The 20,762-nt window shown below is 36.3% G+C and overlaps 3 pseudogenes; all 3 read left to right on the top strand.

Moving 5' to 3' along the window:
• The first annotated feature begins 3,265 nt into the window (after positions 1-3,265).
• LOC147277943 (uncharacterized) lies at positions 3,266-13,312 on the top strand (annotated as a pseudogene).
• LOC147277945 (uncharacterized) lies at positions 5,392-8,931 on the top strand (annotated as a pseudogene).
• LOC147277944 (uncharacterized) lies at positions 9,205-11,097 on the top strand (annotated as a pseudogene).
• Positions 13,313-20,762: the final 7,450 nt, after the last annotated feature.

The raw sequence follows: 20,762 nt of genomic DNA, 5'->3' as shown, positions 1-20,762 counted from the left end.
TTCCTTTAACGATTGTTGACTTCACCAATTGTTTTTTTTGTTCAGTGATGGTTTAAACCATTACCATGTTTTTATTTTGCTTATATATTTATTTATTTATATATATATTTTTTGCGAGTGGCAAGCCTGAAAAAAAAAAAAAGGGAGAGGTGGTATCAAACTACTTAATAACTGGCATTTTAAAAGCAATTTCTTCATAATAATAGCCTATGTTCATTATATAAACGAAAGCACTAGGATATAGGAATATGATTGAATGATTGATATATGAGTTGAAGTCTCAAATTCCATACATTAATATTTTATGTTAAACCTCTCTCTCTCTCTCTCTCTTTCTCCTTACTTATTCTCCCCACTCACCCGTACACCTTTCATTTCCTTTTTTTTTTTTTTTTCATTTTCCTTTCTTCTTCACGCAGAAGTTCAGTACAACTCTGCAACTCTATCTTCTCTCTCAGCTCTCTCTCGGTTTCTTTTCTGTCCGGCCATGGATAGCCATGAAACCACCCCAGAAACTCTCCCTTCCTCCTCCATCTTCCCTTATGACTAAAAACCCAAAAAATAGCCCAGGATCCGAAATCCCAAACCCAAGCCGAGTTGCCTCTACTGTTGACTTTGTGTCTTCGGCCAAATTGCTGCTGCTCTTCACCAACAAATGTCTCCGTCGAAAATTTCACCGAAATTTCGTGAATTTCGGCGAAAATATGGAAATTTCGGCCAAATTGACGAAATCTTAACGAGTTTTTGTTGGTTGTATGTTAAAATTTCGGAACCTTAACAAAACGAAAATTTCGGCGAAATTTCGCCGAAATTTTTGAAATCACTCCTTGGTTTAAGTCGTTTGAAATGAAATGACGTATTTCAATTTTCGTCAACTTTGTTGAGGAACAGTCACGTGCCGCAAGCGTGTGGGGGCAAAATGGTGGGCTAGGTAGTTGGGTTAGTAAGAAATGAACACAAAATGGCTATTTTTCCCTTGCACGCTCACAACAAATGACTATTCCACAAAACAATTTGATGAGAATTGAAATTTGTCTTTAAATTGCAAAGAACTAAAACTACAAGGGCATGATTGCTTAATTTGAAACTACGAGACAAAATTGACATTTTGGCCAAGAGACAAAATTGGTAGTTTGGTGGATCCCAAAAGACTCAGTTGTTAGACAATGAGGAAAGAAATATACCAGCAAGTATTGCCAATACCATATATAGAGTGTATGGGCTCAACATTGACGACTACCACGACCTGTGTGATGAAATTGAAGCCCCAATTCGATGGTGTCGACTTAACAAATTCGTGGCAGGGTTGTCTGGGAAGAGCCACACGAAAGATGACATGGCTAAGGCGCCTCATGTGGCAACCTGAAATTTTTGTACTATTTAGTTTTAAAGTACTTAATTTTTAATCAATTTATTTGAAGTTATTAGAATTTTTCTCAAATTTATTTTGGTAGAAATTAGAAATTTCCCTCTTTAGTTTTTACGGAAACTAATACAATTTTGCAAGGATAAATCGTCAAAGTGGGGCCCTATTTCGATAATGCTCGTTAATAAGAATCCCACAAAATTTAGTTTGTGAGGATCGGAGTTCGGGAGAAAATGTTATGATTTTTCAAAGTTGGACAAGCATTTGAAATTATTTTGATTTTTTTTTGGAATATAATTTGAGGAGTTAGAAGTTTTGAAAACAAATTCTGGAAGTCAAATGATTATTTTGATGTCATAAATAAATAGTAGTTAGTGAGATGAGTATGTAGAATTTTTTGGGAATTTTTTTGAGTCTTAAGCTATTTTTGGTGAAGTAGAGAATTTTAGAAAATAAATCCACTTTGGTATGTTTGAACCAAAATTTTGCCCATGGGCCAAAGTATATTTTAGGCTGCAATTTGACGGCTAAAGCGAGTTTGGGTTAAAAATCATATAATAGATATCCTTGTGCGGCTTGGATTAAGATCTCTGAAGTATGGATACGCCATTTTGGTCCCGTATCCCGTGTCGGATACGTATCGGATACGGATACGCATCAGATAAGGACCGATATGCCTTGGATACATATCCAAGTCAACAGATACGTATTTGACTCGTATCCCCCGTGTATCCTTTGCTCTCGACACGGGTATTCGATTTTTTGGATACGTTTAACAGCCAATTGAAGAAAACGAAGAGAATTTAATTTGGATGAAGGATACGAAGAGTCTCTACCTTGAAATCATGAAAACGATCGAGGACTCTGCGTGTCTACCACAGTGCCACTTCATCTTCTTCAGCCAGACAACCACTTCTTCAATCTTCAGTTCTTCACTTATTCTTGCAAATTGGAGAGAGTTAAGAAACCCTAATTGGAAACCCAAATCGGATGCGCAGAAAGTCAAAAACCCACTCCAAACGATCGACCCGATTCACCGCCGACGAGCAACGATCGACCTACGCCGCACCCGATTCATCTACTGGTAAGTGCTTACTAGTAAGCACAGAAACCCACGACCTGCACCGCACCCGATTCACCGCCGACGAGCGACGATCGACCTGCGCCGCACCCGATTCATTTACTGGTAAGCGTAGAAGCCAGAAACCCACTTCATCTCCTTCAGCCACTTCATCTACTGGTAAGTGCGTACTGGACCGGCCTACTGGTGTTTGACTGTTTGTTTGTGTCTTTACTATTTGTAAACAACTAATATACTAGTTGAGAACTAGAATTGACTTATTGAGATTAAGCCGTATAGTGTATACTGGATTACTGGTTGTTTGGTTGATAATAGTAAAATTGATTATTTCATTATTTGATTGTAATATAATATAATATAAATTATATTATTAATAGCTTGTCACTTTGTCGGCTTGTATATTTGTTTTTTACTTTCTTGACCAGTACAATGTGTATAATATATGTTAATAATACAATGTGTAATATTAGTTAATATATATGTTACCCAGTATCGTGTCTAATATTAGTTAATAATATATATGTTTTGCTTGTAATATGTTTCCAAATGAGTCATGCAATATATATTTTTTTATGTTGCTTATACTGTATAAATTATTCATGTTCAGGAAAATGAGTCATCCGGATAATAATGCAAATACTAATGCTAATCCTACTGAGAATACTGAAAGTTTGGTAGATGATCATGCTCCACTGTGGAAGTATGTTAAGAGGCTTGGAAAAATGGGAAATGGAGGAGGCAACACTATGTTTGAATGTAATTTTTGTCAGAAAACTTACAGAGGATCCTACTCTAGAGTCAAATTTCATTTGTTGAAAATGTCGGGAAATGGGATTGCAAGTTGCAGCAAGGTTAATGATGAAGTTTATGCAGAAATGAAAAAACTTGTGAGAGAGTGTGAGTATAGGTTGAAAAGTGTAGCTCCAAAACAAGTTTCTTTGCCCACAACTGGTTCTTTGGGTTATTCTTTGCCTGTGCATGTTCAACAAAAGAAGAGACAAGCAATGAATGGGCCCCTTGAAAAAGCTTTTCAGAAGGAGGCTAGAGAAGAATGTGATGCAGAAGTTGCAAGGATGTTTTATACAGGTGGGTTGTCCTTTCACCTTGCACGGAATCCACACTATCGAAACTCCTATCTTCGTGCTTCTACACTTCCAGGATATGTTCCACCAGGTTACAATGCATTGAGAACTACTCTTTTGCAACAAGAGAAGAGCCACATTGAGCGGTGCTTATAACCAATTAAAAGTACATGGAGCACTAAAGGTGTAAGTGTCTGTAGTGATGGGTGGACATATTCGCAAAGAAGACCACTTATCAATGTTATTGCAACTTGTGAAAGCGGGCCTATGTTCTTGAAGGCAATTAATTGTGAAGGTGAGTACAAGGACAAACATTGTATTGCCAACTTCCTTATCGAATCCATTAAGGAAATTGGTTATCAAAATGTGGTTCAAGTAATCACTGACAATGTACCCGTTTGTAGAGCTGCTGGATTACTTCACTACTACAAAAAGGTTTAATCTTGGCGGACAATGCTGGCGGATTAGAGGTGTCCGTCACAAATGCTTAAGCATTCCTGGCGGAAGATATTATCCGCCAGGATTAATCAATCCTGGCGGTCTATTCCGCCAGCATTGATTAATACTGGTGGACCAAACCGCCAAGATTGAGTGCTTAACCTAATCCGCACCCTCTTTCTTCTTTTCTTTCCTTTTCTCTTCTTCTTCGCGCCGCATCTTCTTCCTTCTTCTTCTTCCTCCCCTTCTCTTCTTCCTCGCGCCGATTCCTTCTTTTTCCTCCATCTTCTCCATCTTTCTTCTTCCTCCTCATTTGCCACCACCGCGCTCGGCTCCAGCTCCACGTCCACGCTCGCCACCAAGCTCCGGTAATCTCTCTCTCTCTCTCTCTCTCTCTCTCTCTCTCTCTCTCTTATTTCTGATTTTATTTTCAGATTTTGTTAAGTTTGTTTTTTATTTTGTTTTATAATTTTTTAGGTTTATCCAAATCTTCTCAAATTTCTTGTCTCAGAGGCCAAGATCCACTTCATTCTTGAATTCTTTGGGGGTATGCCGAATTTGATTTTTGTATATACTAGATTATATTTAATTTAGGGTTTTGTATATCCATTTTCATTATTGTTATATATGTGATTTTTTGTGTTTTTTTTTTGCAGGCCAGATAAGTGGTGATTTTGGTGTAGCAAGATTTAAGTGTTGATTTGGATTTTGCAACAAGGTTTTTCTATGACTAGCTTGGATTCTTTTTTTTTTTTTTTATATGTTGATGTGTTGAAATATGTTAATATATGTTAGATATGTTAAAAATTATATATGCTTGATTTAATTGATATATATATATGTATATGTTAGATTTGTGTTCATTTTTTGCATTGTATGTTAGTGTTAATATATTATTAGGGTAGGGAGTATAATATTAATTATTTAGCTAACATACAATTATTAGGGTAGTATATATGAAAAATGTTAGTATTATGTTAGTGTTCATGTATCAATGTTAAAAATAAAAATAATAGGAGAAATAAAAAAATTCAAATTTTTGGTTAAATAGATAAATAAAAATATAACATATTAGTGAACTTAATTTATTAATTTGTTCTATTTCAAATTAAAAATAAAATTGACTGAAAATTTTTAAAATTTGGGTTAATTAGATAAATAAATATAGAACAACTTATTTGTAGATATAATTTATTTGTTACAGTTCAAATAAAAAAAAAGGTTAAGTAGATTAACAAACATACAACTTATTTGTGAATATTTTTGTGAATTTAATTTATTTGTTTGACATATATAAATAATCATAAATTATTATTGAATATTTTTTGAATTTAATCTAATAGGTATGAATAGATACGCCTACATGATAGGGATTGAAAGATTGTAGGCGTTAGGGTCTAGAGTTTTCATCTAAGAGGTAAAGCATGGATATGACTTGGTTGACGATTCCGCAACAGTTAGAGGCATACGTAGATGAAATTAATTTGTTTTTGGATCAAGCAGCTGCGAATGGTGTTGGGCCAGATAAATTCAAATGTCCGTGTAAAAAATGTTGCAATAGATATATTTTTGGAAGACAAACTATTGTGGATCATCTTGTTTGGCATGATATGGATAAAGATTACAAAAAAGCTTGGTGGCGGCATCATGGGAGCCTAATATTGGAGAGCCAAATTTAAGGGAGATAGAAGATGACGTAGGAGGAGAGATGGATGGTATGCATGATTTTCTTAATGACATATTTTTTCAACCAGTAATGGAAGAAGAGGTTGGGTCATCGACACAACCTACTATCGTGGATGGGCGGCCAGCAGAGGCCGAAAGTTTTTTCAAGTTGCTTGAAGAGGCAGATCAAGAGTTGTATCCTGGTTGTAAAAAGTTTAAGAAATTGGAGGCCGTTGTAAGATTGTACCAGATCAAGTGTTTAGAGAGTTTGCCGGACAGTTTATTCACTACATTACTAGAGTTGGTTAAAAGAATGTTGCCTGATGGAGATTGTTTGCCTGACTCGTGTTATAAGGCAAAGAAACTTATAAATGGGTTGGGTCTCACATATGAGAAGATTGATGCATGTCCCAATGATTGCATGATATATTGGAAAGACACGTCAAAATTGACTGCATGTTCGGTTTGTGGCAAATCAAGATATAAAGATAACAAAGGAGATGATACTTCTAGAAAGAAAGTCTCAGCTAAGGTTATGTGGTACTTCCCTTTAAAATCGAGATTGAAGAGGTTTTATATGTCGAAGCATATTGCTGAACATATGAGGTGGCATGCAACTGAATGTCCCAAGGATGGGTTTATGAGACATCTGTCAGATTCTCCAGCATGGAAGCATTTAGATAATTTGTACCCTGACTTTGCGTCAGAAATTCGAAATGTGCGTTTAGGGTTGGCAAGTGATGGATTCAATCCTTTTGGCCATATGAGCAATGCCCATAGCACATGGCCTGTGGTGCTTTCTGTTTACAATTTGCCTCCATGGATGTGTATGAAGCAACCAAATTTATTATTGTCCTTGTTGATTCCAGGACCGAGAAGTCCTGGAAATGACATCGATGTGTATTTGCGACCATTAATTGATGAGTTGAATGAGTTGTGGGAGGTTGGCACTACCACGTATGATGTATTTTCAAACCAAACTTTTACAATGAAGGCTGCTGTGTTATGGACCATTAGTGATTTTCCAGCTTATGGAATGTTGTCTGGATGGAGTACGAAGGGATATAAAGCATGTCCGCATTGCATGGATGATAATGTATCTGAACATTTGCCTGTGAGTCGTAAGATTTGTTATTTGGGGCATCGAAGATTTTTACCAATTGGGCATAGGTTTCGAAGGGAACAAGCAGCATTTAATGGTCATCGAGAAGATCGTCAGGCACCAAGACAGTTGAATGGGTTACAATGTCTTGAACAACTATCTAGTTTGAGGTTTACTTTTGGAAAGCATGACCAAAATGCTCCTGTTGGACAAAGAAAATGAAGGCCTTCAATTTCTAGAAGTAATAACGGTCAGTGGAGAAAGAAAAGCATATTTTTTGAACTACCCTATTGGAGGCATCTTTTGATCAGACACAATCTCGATGTCATGCATATTGAAAAGAATGTATGTGATAATGTGGTTGGAACATTGTTGGATATTGCGAAGAGGACAAAGGATGGATTGGCTGCACGTGCAGATCTTGAAGTTTTGAATATAAGACATAGTCAACACCCTCGTAGAGAAGGAGATAAAACATTTTTGCCCCCAGCAATATTCACATTGAGCAAAGAAGAAAAAACCTCATTTTGCAAAGTGTTGTCTACTATTCGAGTTCTTGATGGATATTCAGCAAATTTGTCTCGATGTGTGAATGTGAATGAGAGGAAAATAAATGGGTTGAAAAGTCACGATTGTCATGTTTTAATGCAACAATTACTCCCGCTTGCGATACGTGGTGTGTTACCCAAATCTGTCATTATGGTTTTACTAGAGTTGAGTGCTATCTTTAGACAGTTGTGTAGCAAGAAGGAAACTGAGGCAGCATTCAATCAACTAAACTCTAGAATTGCATTGACCTTATGTCAGATGGAGAAGATTTTCCCTACTTCATTTTTTGATGTCATGGTGCATCTCCCAATTCACTTGGCAACTGAAGTTGCTATTGCAGGATCAGTTCAATATAGATGGATGTATCCCATTGAACGGTAATGGTCATTTCCTTATGCTTAATTTGCATTAATTTTAGTTTTGATTCTCTAATATTTTTTTTTTCATGTTGAATATTTAAGGTATTTGCAATCATTGAAGCGGTATGTGCGAAATAAGAGTCATCCTAAAGGTTCTATTGCTGAAGGGTATTTGGTTGATGAGGGTTTATCTTTCTGTTCCATGTACCTTAGAGATGTTGATACTCGTCGTAATCGTAAAGGTTGAAATGCAGATGGTATTGGACGTGGAATATGTGGGGGGTTATCAATTTTTGACTCCACAGGCCAATATTTAGGTTCAGGTGAAAATGTGGAGCTTGATCTAAATGATAGGAATCGATGCCACAGATACATTCTTGATAATTGTGATGAAGTGATCCCTTTTAGAAGGCAACATGAGGACTTTTTGAGAGATAAACATCGAAGGGAAAGGTTCACTAGGCGACAAATCATGGAGATAAGCAAGAAGGAATTTCCTGAATGGTTCAAGAAACATGTAAGAATTCAATTACTAAGTTTCTACATCATGTCGCTAATATTAGTTTTTACCTAATGTTTCTACATCATCTTTTTCACAGATTAATGCAAGGTTTTATGCTAATGATCCGTTAATATCCGATGACTTGCATTGGCTTGCTAATCCTCCTCGCACACTTGTGACGAAATACAAAAGCCACGTTATTAATGGTTTTAGATTTTGAATAAAATCGGTGGATGATAAGCATAAGAATCAAAATTGTGGTGTATTTGTACCTGCAAATATTTCGGGTGGTGTTGGGAAAGTTAATTGCTATGGTGTTGTCACAGATATGTTTCTGGTTAGATATTGTGGTCCTACCGAGGCAGAAGATATGGGTCGTTGTGTGATGTTGTTTAAGTGTGATTGGGTTGATAGTGGAAGTCCTAGGGGTATGAAGACAAATCAATATGGTTTTACCTTGGTGAACTTCAATCGATTGAGATTTAGAGATGACCCTTTCATACTAGCTTCACAAGCAATGCAAGTATTTTATGTTGCAGATTTGATTGAAACAGATTGGCATGTAGTGGTCCGAACGCATCCGAGGGATTTTTTTGATGTATTAGAGGATAAAGATACAATTGATGATTATGCCATACCAAATCTGGATGATCGGGTACTTGACAATGAAGATATGCAAACAAGGGTTGGCGTGGAAGAGACACCTTTTGATGAAGCATTACCTTTGCCCATTGAATTGGTTAATTCAATTGTTGACAATGAGCTTGATGATGATATGGATGCTTAAATTAATTGTTTTTTTTTTTTGGTGTTGTTTTGTAATTAAGAACTCTTATGTAATATTTTTTTATTAGTGAATTTTTTTTGTGCTGGACTAGGTCCCGTGGTTTTTACCTTTCGAGGGTTTTCCACGTTAAAATATATTTGTGTGTTTATATATTGGTTTTATAGCAATTTAATTTAATTTAATTAATTAATATTTATGTAGTATGTATTTGGTGGTGTATATATATATATATATATATATATATATATATATGGTTAATTATAATTTATTTAGATGAGTGATAATGAAGAACATATGGACGAGCACCACGATGAGCAAGTTGAGACTAGTTCAAATGGTAAGCTATAGTTTGTTTATATAAAGTTTTTATTTATTCTATTATTTACAATATTTTTGTCATTCATGTATATTAATTTGGATTAATATGTAGCAAGGCCTCAAAGGAGAAGACGTGGTCCCGGAAAGATTAAGTGGGCTGGTAAAGATCATAGGGGCAAAGAGTATTGTGAATTTAGTTCGAGCGGGAATTGTATTTCCCAAAACAGTATAGAGTTTTCGAAGTTTATATCTTCTGAAGTAAAAGATCCCAATAATGTTCCTCTAGTGCATGATTGGAGATTGGTTGAAGAAGAAACAAAGAACACTTTGTGGGACAGAATACGGGTATCAATTTATTTTTTTAAAATGATATTAAAAGTAAAAATGTCTATAAATATTTACTTATAATTGTTTGTTTTATGGATGTAGGGCACTATCACTTTTCGTTATGAGGATTTGGTAAAAATGCCCGTGATTAAGACCATGACTTTGCATATTGCTGAACATGCTTATAAAGAGTACAGAGCATATTTGAAAGGGAAGTATACTACACTGGCAGGACAGGTCAGCGGCGGCTGAGATGTCCCAATAATGTAGATCCTGTGCAGTGGGCAAAGATGGTGGAACATTGGGATAACCCAAAAACTCAGGTGACAACCTTTAATCAAATATTTAATAATACTAGTATGTGCAATTATAACTAATTTATATTCTGTTTGACCTTTTAGGAGATTGCTGAGAAAAATAAAGCTAATCGTTCTCAACAAACGATGAGCCATACATCAGGATCGTGGACATTTGAACGTCTTCGTGAAGATTATGTGAGTATAGTTAATTTTTTTTTTTTTCATCTTATTGAGTTACAATTTTATTTAATTAGGGCACATAAATATATTATAAATTATTTTTTTTAATGGTTTAAATTTTTAGAAGAAGAAGCATGGAGTTGAACCCGATCCTGTTACTTTCTTTCGTGTCACCCACATGCGCAAAGACAATAGTTGGATTGATGTGCCATCGGAGGAGAGAGGAGTAAGTATTATACTAGTTTTTTTTTTTTTTTTTTTCTATAATGTGTATTATATGTTCTTAAATTTTACTTACAAATTTATCTAAATATTTGTTTATTATATGTCCATGGAGAATTCTGTTGAGTCACGGGTTGAGTCTGGAGCGGATGACACTTCTGAACTTCGCACAGAAGTGTATGTTGAGGAGATGGGTCCTGAGAGGAAAAATAGAGTTCGGCTCTATGGACATGAGGTGACACCTGAAATGGTGCCTTATGCTAGGGCTCAATCTAGTAGTTCTTCTCGGAGATCATCAAAGACAAGATAAGCTCTTTTGGAGGCACAGTGCCTCGAATGGCAGAAGAAGCAGGAGGCTATGCAGGCTAAGCAGGATGCCCAAGATGAGGCAATTGAGCTGTTAAAGACTCAGCTACAGCAGCAGCAGCAGCAACAGCAATTGCAGCAGCAACAGATGATGATGTTTATGCAGCATCAACAACAAGTGATGATGCAGCCACAGACACACCCGCAGAGCTCGCATCCACAACAGCCTTCTAGCCAGAGTCAGCCTCCACATTCTCCTTATGGAATGTTCTCGATGCATCCTATGTACCAGATGCCATTTATGCCTCAGTCACCTTTGCAGATGCCTATGTATCGGCCAGAGGTACCTTTTCAGCCATCTCCTGGTGGGTCACATCATTCTACGGGTGTCGGATTTTCCGGATTGCTTTCCAGCAATTTAGGTGATGATGAATTTATGAGACAGTTTGGTCTGCAGGGAGGATCAGGGTCACATTCAGCTTCTGGTTCGGGTTTTGCTGCTGGACTTGAGTAGATTATTTTTGTTTGCCTACTTTATCTTATCTCTATTGATGAAACAATATTATTTGACATATATTGTTAGTTGAAAGATTTTATCTTTATTAGTATATAATTATTATTTGAAATGTTTTATATTAATTAATTAATTTTATATTAATTATTTCAAATATAATTTTATTTATTTTATTTATTTATATTCAATAATCCTGGCGGTTGTATCCGCCAGGATAGAATTTTTCTAATATATTTTATTATCAATGCCGGCGAATATATCCGCCACGAATTAATTAATCCCGGCGGATATATCCACCACGAATTAATTAATGCCGGCAGATATATCCTCTAGGAAAAGTTGAATGCCTTGTCAGCATTAAATGGTATTCCTAGCGGATTTGGACATATGTCCGCCAGGAAAAGTGTTTTGCCTGCGGTTTTAATCCTGGCGGAGACCCTATCCGCCACTGTTATATAATCCTGGCGGATTTGGCTATTTGTCCGCCAGCAAATTGTTATTCCTAGCGATTTAGTTCCGCCAGGAATAATTGCTTTTGTAGTAGTGCTTATTGAGGCCAAATATCCCAACATCTTATGGACACCATGTGTGGTTCACACCCTTAATCTTGCTTTGAAGAGCATATGCTCATCAAAACTAAATGATGATTGGCATGATGAAAGTAGTTGGATTTCAGAAAAAGCTGATGATGTTTGGTTCATAAAATTTTTTTATTATGAACCATAGTATGAGATTGGCTATGTATAAGGACCACTGCAAATTGAAGTTACTCTCCATTGCTGAAACAAGGTTTGTTTCTAACTTTCTAAGCTCATCCGTGCAATAATATAATGATATATGTTAATAATATATATGTTACCCACTTACCCAGTACAATGTATATAATATATGTTAATAATACAATGTGTAATATTAGTTAATAACTTAATATATATGTTACGCAGTACCATGTCTAATATTAGTTAATAATATAAATGTTTCATTGTGGGCAATTATTTTATATGTCCATGATTTTATATGCCAATTATTTTATATGCCATGATTTCACCTCACGTCAACCCCCTTTATTTTAATGCAATGATATTTTGACTATATGTATCTATTTCAGGTTTGCTTCAACACTTGTGATGATTAGAAGATTTAAGGAAGTAAAGGAAGGTCTGCAACAAATGGTGATTAGTCCAAATTGGTCTTTATATAAAGAGGATGATCCGGGCAAAGCAAGAGCAGTGAAGCAAAAGATATTGGATGAATACTTTTGGGATGAGATTGATTATATACTTTCCTTTACAGCTCCTATATATGAGATGATTAGGATGGCTGACACAGATAAACCATGTCTTCACTTAGTTTATGAGTGGTGGGATACCATGATAGAGAAGGTGAAGACAGCTATCTATAGGAATGAGCAAAGGCAACTACATGAACATAGCGACTTCTTTGATGTGGTGCATATCATTTTAGTAGAGCGATGGACTAAGAGTAGCACATCACTTCATTGTTTGGCTCATTCTTTAAATCCTAGGTAAGTATTATGTGCTTCTTTCTTTTTAAAGTCTTTAAAATTTACTTTTACTTTTTTTATTATAATTTTATAAAATGATATCATTCTTTACTTATAGGTATTATAGTCCAGAATGGCTTCAAGAAGATCCTAGCCGTGTTGCTCCACACCAAGATGTCGAGATTACAAGGGAAAGAAAAAAGTGTTTTGAGAAATACTTTTCGGATGAGCAAGTTAGAAGAAATATCAATGTGGAGTATGCCTCTTTTTCAATGTGCTTGGGTGACTTCGGAGCTATTGATGCTATGAATGATAGGTTTCTCATGGAACCAATGGTGTGGTGGATTGTCCATGGAGCTTCCACACCAACTCTCCAATCCATAGCTTTGAAGCTACTTGGACAACCTTGTTCCTCCTCGTGTTGCGAAAGGAATTGGAGTACATATAGTTTCATTCACTCTTTAAGAAGAAACAAGTTAACACCACAAAGAGCTGAAGATTTGGTATTTGTGCATAATAACCTTCGTCTTTTATCAAGGAAGAGCCCAAGTTACAAAGAAGGTGTTACTCAAATGTGGGATGTTGTAGGAGATATATTTGATAACTTGGGTGAAGAAGGTATTTGAAATTGCTAGCCTTTCTCTTGATGAACCATCATTGGAGGCTACTTTATTTACCAGGGAAGACATTATGAATATTGAAGTTGATTGAGACTTATGTTTTTTAATTTTCTAGAGTTTGGATATTTTAAATTTGGATGATCTTTTTAAGTCTTTAGAATTTGAGTGAAATGAATTTGAATTTTTATGTTATTTAAAGTATGTTTTAAATTATTCATATTTTTATTATTATATATTAATATATATTTTTATTTGCCGTATCCATGACGTATCGTATCCTAGTTTTTAGAAATTTGCCGCCGTGTCGTGTTGTATCATATCGCCGTATCCGTATCCGTATCGGTGCTTCATAGATTAAGATGTATTTAGGCCGCATTCTAGTGCTCAGGCCGCACTATAGTCCCGTAGCAATAATGACATATGTTAGTATGGTGATTTCTTTGGCAGCATCTGAAGGATGGAAGCTTTGGCAACTTGACGTAAAAAATGCGTTTCAATATGGAGATCTTGACAAAGATATTTATATGGAGCAACCAGCAGGCTATATATCCGAAACCAACCCAGGCTTCATTTGCAAACTAAAAAAGGCTCTTTATGGGCTTAAACAAGCGCCACGTGCATGGTATGGAAAAATTGCTGAGTTCCTGCAATTTTGTGGTTACTGTATTTCAAGTTTGGATTCTAGTCTATTTGTGAAGAAGCATGGAGACCTGCACATGGTGGTTCTTTTGTATGTGGATGATATGATTGTGATTGGAAATGATGAAAATGAGATTGCAAAGCTACGGGCAGAACTTTCTACTCGATTTGATATGAAGAATTTGGGTGAGTTAAGTGATTTTCTTGGCTTAGAAGTGAAAAATATGGGGAATGAAATTTTCTTGTCACAAGAGGGATAAGCTTGTTCGAAGATTTGGGTTGAAGCTCTCCCAGAAACGTTCTACTCCACTTAATAAAGATAAGAAATTGAGAAGTAAGGAAGGATCACTTCTTCCAGATTCTAAAACCTATCGTGCTCTTGTTGGTAATCTTCTCTATTTGACTATAAGAAGACCAGATATTGAATTCTCAATTGGACTTGTCATTAGATGCTTAAAGGAGCTTCGAAAGCCACATTTAGAAGCTATAAAGGATATTCTAAAATATATACACTCTACACTTGATTTGGGACTCTTCTACAAAAAAAGGTGGTCAGTTTTTGCTGATTGGATACACAGATGCTGACTTGGGTGGAGACTTGGACCAAAGAAAGTCCACATCTAGTTATGTTTTTTTTTTTTTTTTGGTGCAAATCTGCAGTATTTTCTTGGTGCATTAAAAAGCAAGACTCAGTGTCTCTTTCTACAACAGAAGCAGAGAATACGGCTACTACACTTGCTGCACAAGAATGTGTTTGGCTTTGAAGACTCATCAAGGATGTCTATCTGCCTATTCACAAGCCATGACAATCAAAGTGCTATCAAGCTCGCTTCAAATCCAGTGTGTCATGCTAGAACAAAGCATATTGAAATTGAGCATCATTTCATTTGTGAGAAAGTTCTTGATGGTACAGTCAACAATGTGGAGGTGAGGAGTAAGGATAATGTTGCAGACATATTCACTAAGGCTCTCTCCAAAGGGCCCTTTGAAGCTCTTTGTGCAAAGCTTGGGCTCATTTCCAAAAATCACTTTTAAGGGGGAGTGTTAAGCTTTAAAGTTTCTTTTGGAAACATAAAACATCATTTACTGCATGTTCTGTTTTGTTTATGTGGCTCAAGGCCTATCAGCTATTAATTAGTTTACTTTATAGCCTTTATCTAGTTAATAGGTCCAGTTGTTGGTGATTGCTTTTAGGTGTTCATCAACTAAGACCTCACTAGTTTTATTTTCCTTGTACTGAAGTTTTCAGAGCAGTAGAGTTTATTTTTGTGGCTTTTCCTATTCTACTACTTCCTTTTATGGTTTGTTCATCTTCACAGCTTCGTGTGTGTGGTCTTGGGCTTGTGTACTAGCGTATCTCATTTATTTCAAAGAGAGGGGCTGGGACTAGGTGGGAATGGGACGGGTGGGGGAAAGGTTTAGGTGGGGGAGGGGGAGGTAGTGGCAGTGGTGTAGGGGGGAGGAGGGGGCAGGGGCAGGGGTTGGGTTGGGTTGGGTCCTATGATGGGGAGGGGGTGGGTGGGAGCTAGCTAGGGGGCAGAGAGAAACAGAGGAGAGGTAGAGGGAGATTGATAAGAGAGAAAGTGAGGCAGAGAGAGAGAGGAGAGGGGCGAGGCTGGGTGGGGGAAGGGGGAGGGCCAGGGCTAGGTGGTGGGGGGAGGGGAAGGGCTGGGTGGTGGAGGGAATGGTGGGTCGGCATGGTGCAGGGGTGGCGGTGGTGGGAGATGGAGGGAATATCCTTTTTTATTTTTAAACTTTTCAAAATTATTTTAGTTTTATTATTTTTTTATAATTTTGTTAGGAGAAAAGACTTTTTTGCCCTTACAAATTGGTCTCACGTGATCATTTTTAACGGAATTTTTGACATAATTGATGAAATATCATTAATTGAAACACTTTATTAATTATAGTATTTGATTAGATTAAAGTGAAAACAGGATCCTCAACTGAAAGTAGGAGTATAGTTGAAGTCTTTTGCTAAAATTTTTCCATAATAAAATAAGGTTAAATTAAATACAATTAAATATATAATAAGAAAATATATAAGTAATTAGGATAACTTATCGGAGTTGGGGCATCTCCTACTACACAAGGTTGCATGAAGTATTCCCCCAGGATACAACAACCCATGGGGCTTTCGGGTGCAGCTAAAACTCCCTTTGAACCTTAATCACTCGTACACTCAGAATATGTTACACTAGAGTGGTTGCATTAGAGAGTGTCATTCAATCATTCTATGGATTGCACTTCTCCATCACATTTCCATACAACTCTAATCTCACCTCCTTTATATAGGCATTACCTTTTCACCATCATAAATAATAATCATATATTTAAAACCATAAATAAATTATAAAGTAACCACAAAACAAATAAGAATATAAAAGAATATAACATAAATAATATAATAAAACCACCAAATAATTAAATAAAAGGATAAGACATAATAAATAATAAACATTAACAATAATTTTAATTTGAAATCATCAAATTAAGTTCCAACAAATCAATGGCTAATGTCTTTGTTGCTTTACATGTCTTTGGCTTCTGGTTTATTTGCATTTAATTTTATTTTTCTACTACATATGTAGAGGGTATGGGAAGGAATTATTCTTTTTACATCAATCTATATATACTGTAAGAAAAAAGACAATAACGACAATTGAATTCGTCTCTAAAGGTGAAAACTCGTTGCCAACAATTTATTGGTGACGACTTTCTTTCGCCACCAATGGCACCGTGTATGGTCAGTCACCAATTCCCTTGGCTAGGACAGTGACAATCATCACATACTGAGGCTAAAGATTTGTTACGATGATCATGAGGTCAAGCATAGCAATGGAGCTCAGTCCATGTCTCCATGAGCCTTTGTAGACTCTCTATATACTCTATTTTGTGCATGGCATTTTAATTTTGAGTTAACAAAATGGCCATAGCACACCAAAACCTTTATAATGAGTAATAACATCTAACGTACATGTTAGATAAGTGAAAAAAATTGAAGCATTCAACCAAAATCAATAGGTAATAGGAAGAGAGATATTGCACCCCAAACCCAAGGTATGAGGTACCTACCTTGAATGCTCTAAGAAATTAATACCAATAGATCAATATTAATCCCCGAAAATATATACTGGTGGGTTAAACCTTTTGTTTAAATAGATCAGGTTGGATCAGAGTACACATTACACAATAGGATTTTTTAAGAAAATAATACGATCAAAATAGATAGATAAAATTAATTAATTAACCCGCTACGGTGGAATAGTTAAATCAACACCCTAAAAGGGAATTACCAAAGTATAGGCAAAACTCAATTAAGTTTATAAATTGATTAAATTCGATAAAACATAAAGATCATTGCTTAAATGAGTTTCCAATGGAAATAAACATAAAATAACCAATGGAAGCCAGGAACGGCTACAAATCAAAAGACATGAGCAAAGAGACCTTGAGACACTTAACAAGAGATTCTAAAGCTGCACACCTCTCAATCAAGATCTCCTTCAAGGGGCAAACCTACATAAGCAAGAGGAAGGAAAACAAGACAAAGAACGTAGGGGGTAAACATCACATACGATCATAGCTTCCTTCAGGGGACACTGCTAGGTTTGAAACCTTTAATTTAAAACCTTTTTCAGTGAAAGCTTGTTTTTGAAAACACCAAAATATTTCCACAAAACATTTGAACACCTCAACTGCTGCAGTATATGAGAAACATGCATAAAAACCCACAAATAACAATACTCAGATGGTCGATACACATTAGGTACTACTACGGCCAACCATAATCAAAAGAAACAGCTATCATAGTGAGAATGACATGGTCAACAGAGGTAGGAACTCTCAATTTAATAATCATACTACCTGTCACCTATAAGTTATGAGCATCTGCTAGTTCAAACACATGTCGCAACGTAATGAATTGGAGCTAGGCCCTTCACAACTTGAATGATACCCCTTTTAGAAGATTTAGGGATTTCAACCCAAGGTCACTTTGGTAACCCTTACTCTCAAACCCATCATAATAAACATAATCATAATAGCATATATATATGTTATAACAGTTTAAAAATCTCACACACACACACAAGAGTCCATACTCAGGAATGTAGGATAAATCCCCCTACTTGAAATCTAGTGCTCTTCACATATTCTCTTCCACAGCCTTCCACGTATGCGCACGATCCTATCTTGGAAACTTGGGAATCAACACCTCGACAACTAGTCAAAACAGAAACCTTAACCTCTTAATGATTTGGGCAACTGGGTAACTGGGAAATAGAAAGAAGGCCGACTCCGAGTTGTTCAAGAATAGTGGCGTTGAGTTTCTCGACCCCAGGAGAACTAGGAATTGAGAGCTTTCCCCCCTTTTCCACTCGACTCTTTGTTCTTAAGCTTAAGAATGTTGGTTTTAAGAATGAGTGATTTCCCTTCTCCGACCCTTACTGCCTAACTTGAGAGCGGATAGTTAATGCTGTCCGCGACCCCTAGATGCCGAAGGCATCCTTGTGGTGATCTCGTAGTTCCTACGGGGTGGAGAAGATATCTTGAAAAGTATTTAGTGCCCATTTCGGTCAACTATCCATCATCTTAATTTCTTTGGCTGAGTGGTATGTATTTCCATGGTCCTGGATTAGTTTCTCCTCAACAAAAAAGCACTTGGGCCTAAAAATAATTTTTAAATTGAAATAGTTAAATAAAAAATATCTTTGTTGAATGATCTATACAAAAAAAAATTGATACAGTTTAATTCCTAAACTCAATTAGTAGTACTTCTAGAGTCCAGGAAAAGCATTTGAAGAGAGGCCCAAACTCCTTATAAGCACTTACACAAGATTTATAATATATTTTCTAATGTGGGACAATACACTTCACATTCTCACCATAACTAATGGATCCCAAAGGACAAATTACATATTTCATTCTTGTAGTTTCAAGTTTGGCTAAAATGTTAATTTCGTCTGTAGTTTCAATTTTAACAATTATGACCTTATAGTTTCAGTCATTTACAATTTAAGGACAAATTTCAATTTTCGTCAAATTTATTGAGCAATGATGTGCCGCAAGCGTGCAGGGGCAAAATATATGGTGGGCTGGGTGGTTGGGTTGGTAAGAAATGAACACGAAATGGCTATGTTGCCCATGCACGATCCCAACACATGATTGTTCCACCAACAACTATAAGGGCATGATTGCCAATTGAAATTAAGAGACCAAATTGACATTTTGGCCAAATTATAGGGACAAAATTGGTAGTTTGGTCGATCCTAATAAAAGTTTAAGCTGGTAGACAATAATTACTAACATTACAGAAGTGGGGGATGAAAATGAAGGTTTCAATGTATGACCTTTTAGAATTAATTAGAGCTATGATACGATATTAGACAACTACTGTACCCCAAAAACTTGAAAAATCAACTTATTCCTAAAACACCATATATAAGAACACAACCAGCCAAAGTACGCAAGTGTTCTATTGTGAATCTGTTAGACAAGTGATTAGATTGATTCTTGCCCTAATGTGTGGTTTAAATCACAGTCTGACAACAAAAGTTGTCTAAGAAGAGAATATTACCCTCGTAATCCATACATGAAAGCTAGCTATGGTGAACTATATATGATAAGGATGACTTAGATAATCGATCAAATAAGAGTGCGCTGGTGGCCTTCTATATGCTGCGTGCTGCCACACAATTGTACTGGTATAATTTATGAATGATCACTAAACAACAAAATAGCGTATGGTATTGCCAATATTTTGAACTAAACGTCGAAGCTATAGTAGAGTGTATGAAAGTGGGACGAAGGTTCCTACTCTAGCTCCCAGTCTCCACCAAAATATATTGCATATATATCTTACTAACTTGCTTCGATCTCATGCAACTCTCTCTCACTCTCTCACACACAACAACACGTACACATGTATGTGGCAGAACTCATGGAGATGATGGTGAAGACTATGGAGTTGGGAACAGTGTCGAGAGGAAGGAGCAGCTACAAGAAGAGGTACTGCGTACTCCCTCCTGTTAGAGGAAGCATCAAGCGCAAGATTTTTGCCCTTCTATACAAAAGATTGAAGTTGGCGATTACCCAGCATGTCCTTCATGTATAACTGCCTGTCTGGCTGACCTACTTACAAACTGCAACTGCAGTTGGCCATCTTCTTCTATAAGCTAGTTCATGTGTAAATAAATAATGCAATCTTGTATGTGATATTCATCCAGCCCAGAGAGAGCGAGAGAGAGAGAGAGAGAGAGAGAGAGAGAGAGAGAGAGAGAGAGAGAGAGAGAGAGAGAGAGAGAGAGAGAGAGAGAGAGAGAGAGAGGGTGCTAAAGAAGTTTTGGAAAATTGGTTTATGTTTCTAAAGATTCTCCCATTATCAATAATTAATGTTATTTAAGCGGTTTTCTTGCATTATAAATTGTTGTTTCCGGTTCTAAGAGATATATATATATATATATCGGAAATTCTATTATATATATATAATGTATGAATTTAGATGATTAATTAGATTGCCACTTAGCTGAATAGATTTCCAGACTAATTGGCAAAAGAATGCAAAGTGACTTATATTCTAACTGACCCACATATATTGTGAGCTCAAAACTTAAAATGTAAACTCTTTTTATTTTAAAACCAAACTCATCACACCTTGACACTCGCAAGGCGGAGCTTGAGACATCCTAAGGGAGACATTGAGGCATTGCATATATGGTGGATATCGTTAAGCATATGGATCTTGTAGCTAGACATTGCATGGTCGATCGATCTTGTGTCATCACGTTGTGGACTTTGAGGGCATATGTGACAGGACTCACAAATATACAATAACCAAGTTAAATTAGTGTCAAATACGAGTAATCCGAGTTTGACACAATAAATTAACTAGTTTTATTATG

This window comes from Dryas octopetala, chromosome 8 (genome assembly GCF_963921425.1).
Source record: "Dryas octopetala chromosome 8, drDryOcto1.1, whole genome shotgun sequence".
NCBI lineage: Eukaryota > Viridiplantae > Streptophyta > Magnoliopsida > Rosales > Rosaceae > Dryas > Dryas octopetala.
This window is presented reverse-complemented; position numbering and strand designations above follow the sequence as displayed.